At 42.8% G+C, this 4,227-nt stretch overlaps 1 non-coding gene across 1 annotated transcript; it reads left to right on the top strand.

The window, feature by feature from the left end:
- Positions 1-2,234: 2,234 nt before the first annotated feature.
- Positions 2,235-2,341, top strand: LOC141636211 (small nucleolar RNA R71). Its single transcript, XR_012540838.1, has one exon. It is a non-coding gene; the product is annotated as a small nucleolar RNA R71 (small nucleolar RNA).
- Positions 2,342-4,227: the final 1,886 nt, after the last annotated feature.

The raw sequence follows: 4,227 nt of genomic DNA, 5'->3' as shown, positions 1-4,227 counted from the left end.
GTAGTTCACATCCACGTAAGCACGAACTTTCCTCGTCCTTACTCCTTTATCACCAGATGTAGCGTCATCATCTCCAATTTGATCAACTTTAATTACACCATGTCCTTTGACAGCTCCTTCATTGCTTTCATCTGTACATGCAGCAAGGAAAATAGACGAACCTTCCTCCTTTTTGCTCTCAGTCTGAGGCGGAGGGTTAACAATAGCAGCACAATTCTCCAAATTTTCATCTGGAGTGTCAATAATAGGATCAATAGAAGAGAGAGCATTGCAAGGCTGGGCTTGCATAGGAGCTCTCCGAACTTAGGCGATGAAAAATCGCTCCTCGTCCCCTACCCGAAAAGTCAAAGTCTTCCCCCCGACGTATAATCGCACGGGCGGTGAGACAAAAATGGTCTCCCTAAAATGATAGGGGTGTGTGCATCTTCGGGGATGTCTAAGACAACAAAATCATCGGGAATAAAGAACTTCCCGATCTGGACAGGTACATCTTCTACTACACCTAATGGCCGTGATAAACTACGGTCGGCCATCTGGACAGTCATGTTGGTGCAACTCAGCTTTGTCAAACCAAATCTCTTAGCTAGAGATAACGGTAAGACACTCACGCTAGCGCCTAGATCGCATAACGCGTTATCAATCAAATGAATACCGATATGACAAGGGATCGAAAAACTACCTGGATCTGACTGCTTAGGAGGTAACTTATTTTGAAATAAGGTTGACCCCACCTCGGTCAAAGCTAAGGTCTCACTATCACTAATAGTCCTCTTACGCGATAAAATTTCTTTCATAAACTTAAGATAAGAGGGTACCTTTGTCAGCAATTCGATGAACGACAAAGAACTTCCAAGCTTTTCTGAAGTTCGACAAATTTGCCGAATTGTTGATTGGCCTTTGTATTCTGCAGCCGCCTCGGGAAGGGAATCGTGATGGGTATCTCAAGTCCCTTGTTTCTCGCTTCCAATGTATCTTCCGGTGCAAGTTCTGTATCCTTTGGACGCTTCTTACCTCTCGAACGAGGTCTTTTCGGTGATTCCTCGCTTAATCGAGCACTAGCAGGCTCTCGAACAAGCTTCCCGTCATCAAAACTACTCGATCGACCAAATTCCTCATTCGATCGAGCAGTTTCCTCATTAATATCCGTCGATCGAGTGAAATTTTCACTCGATCGAACAACTCCATTTTCTGCTTCACTCGATCGAGTAGAAAAACTACTCGATCGACCAGTCTGCTCTTCCTGTTCACTCGATCGAGTGGAAAAACCACTCTATCGAGCACTTTCGTCTCCAGTTCTGCTCGATCGACCACCTGTAATCAGTCGATCAAGCACTTGCTTTGCCGTGAGCTTATTTTCTTTGACAGAACACTGTTCACCATCAGTTTTAGCCTTCCTCAGGTCTGATTTCAACACTTCCGGTCCCTCATAAGAAAGACCGCTTCTCAAATTTATCAGATTTACCGTCTCATGTGGATTCTTCTCATTTTGAGTCGGTAAATGACCCTGCTTTCTCGAGGATTGATTCACGGCTAGTTGGGCAACTTGAGTTTCAAGTGCCTTAATGGACGCATCTTTCTGTTGATCACTTAGCTGAAACTGCTTTGTAATGGATTGCTACATAGACTTTATCTCACTTATTTCACTCACCCCACCGGAAGATGATGCACCTTGATTAGAAGGAGTGAAAGAAGGAGGCTTCTGAAAGCCTTGTTGATTCTTGTGTGGAGGGACATACGGTTGCTGCTGGTGCGGAGGAGGAGTAAGATTGAGCACATTTTGACTACTCCACCTCAAATTGGGGTGGATGTTCGGCTCATAATAGGTGTTTGTCTGCCTGTAATGTTGAAAGGCAGCACAAGACTCATAAGAATGTGGACAATCATCTGAAACATGTCCCTCTCCTCCACATCTCTTACAGACGAAAGGACCGTCTGAAATAGCATTCACATGGTAGATTCCTCCTTTCGAGGCTCCTCCCAACTCATACTTATCGAATCTCGCCGTGAGAGCCTCTAATGCGGCCTACTGAGAAGGAGATTCAAAGACTCCTCCTTTGATTCCCTCTGGAATTCCCATACTCGGCTTTATGGGTGGCTAAGTCATCAATGATCTTCCACCCCTTAGTCTCTCCCATATTCTCAAAGCAAATCGGCCACTAGTGCAGCATCCAAGATAGCCCCTCGATCGTCATACTGACCCATTATAGAACTGATTGCATAGACTCAATTTTTCGAACCCATGGTGCGGAATGGTTCGCACCAACTTCTTGAAACGGACCCATGCCTCATGAAAGTTCTCATCAGGACCCTGTTTAAAGCTCGTGATCTGAGCTCTAATGGCATTAGTCTTCGAGGCAGAGAATTACTTCTTGTAAAATGCTAAAGCCAGCGAATTCCAGTCAGTTATCCCATGAGCAGCCCGGTCCAGATCCCTATACCACTCCCTTGCAGCATCGCGGAGTGAGAAAATAAACATGGTTTCTTTTATCCGATCCGGGGTCACGCCGGTGGTGGGGGTATGGAACAAAGAATAATCAATGAAAGTCTCCATATGCTTGGCTGCATCTTCATTTGCAGCTCCCCCGAATTGGTTTCTCTCAACCAAATTTATATAGGACGGCTTCGGCTCGAATTTTCTTGCCTCCCCAGGTAATGTAAATCCCTTATAGAGATTCGCAGCTGTCGGCTCAGAGTGACTGGCAATAGTTGCTTCTTCGGCCATTTCTAGAAAGTCCGGAGAAGTGACGGTCTCAGCTGATGAATTAGAATTAGGAGATGAAGGTGGATCCTCTTCAAACAGAGCGTTCTCGTAATAACTAGACAGAGTACTCAGCTCTTCCTCTATCGGCAATATCCTAGATGATCGCCTCAACTCACGCAAAGTCTTCTCAATCTCAGGATTGATCGGTAGTAGTTCACCACCCTATGACCTGCGCATAAGAAGAAACTACAAATAGAATATAAGAATAGTTCAAGGAACGGATGCCCCTTAAACTAAAAGAAAGATTAAAAATAAAACAACTAATAATTTAAATAATTGCTTCCCCGGCAACGGCGCCAAAATTTGACACGGCTATCGTGTACCCTGTCAAAGATAAAACCTAACGGTCTCAACTAAAATGTAGTAGAGGCAGTCGAGTATCGAATCCGCAAGGAGGCGGTGCAATTATCAGTTGCCTAATTCTAATCTTAAGGTAACAAACGGGGGTTGTTGAATTGGTTGCTAAACTACGATGTTTGAAGGAAGAGAAATAAAGTAAAGAGCAGTAAAAGCGAGAAATAAGTTTAAACTATCAAGAGAGAAGGGACATGTCGGGAATTCGGTTCACTACGGTAGTCTAGTGACTCAGCTGTAAATGATTCAGACGAATTATATGCGAGACGGATGCTGAAAGGTCCTTTCGGTCTACTTTCTATCCTAAACTACCACTAACTTAAGTTTCATTCTCATTAGGGTAGTCTACTGTTCATAGCAGGCCTATTTAGTCCAATCTTTCGATCTAGGATTAATTTTAGCCAGATTAAAGGATGACATAGAAGCGTGCACTCAACTAAGTCGAATAAATACAATTAAATTGCTATGGTGACAGGGTCTCAGAATTAATTCATCTAATTCATTTACTACATCGTCACATTTCTACCGCAGATCCCCTAATCCCAACATGAAGGGGGTTTAGCTACTCATGTCGCTAATTAAACTAACAGCAATTAAATTCCCAGCAATAAACATTATGAAATAAACAATAAATTGCATAAAAGTAAATTAGGGCAAAGATTAAATGCAACGAAACAAGAGATTAAAGCAAACAAAAGAGTAATCATTAATAAAGGAAGAGAAAGAATTACAATCGATGCGAATCCGGCGTAAAGAACACAAATTCCAAGCGAAAGCAATCCCGAAATAAAGTTACAGTAGAGAAGAATAAAAGTACGCAGTAAAAGTTTTGATAGATCCTAAGTAGTAAGTAAAAACTGATGCTAATAACCTAACTAATGTAGGTTTAAATAGCAAAGTAAATGAGTTTAACGAAAATAAATAACACGCGGGCTGTTTAAAGCCCATGATCAGCGAAACCACTCGATCGAGTGGATTAAAACCACTCGATCGAGCAAAACCTCAACCAAATCTACTCGATCGACCAGAAAGTTACTCGATCGAGTAGATGGTCTTTCTGCAAGTTAAGGATCGAGTATAAAGTGCTCGATCGACCATTCTGGGATGCAGAA

Source organism: Silene latifolia, chromosome Y (genome assembly GCF_048544455.1).
Source record: "Silene latifolia isolate original U9 population chromosome Y, ASM4854445v1, whole genome shotgun sequence".
In the NCBI taxonomy this organism is placed as follows: domain Eukaryota; kingdom Viridiplantae; phylum Streptophyta; class Magnoliopsida; order Caryophyllales; family Caryophyllaceae; genus Silene; species Silene latifolia.
Note: the sequence above shows the minus strand (reverse complement) of the source record. Positions and strands in the feature narration are given on the sequence as shown.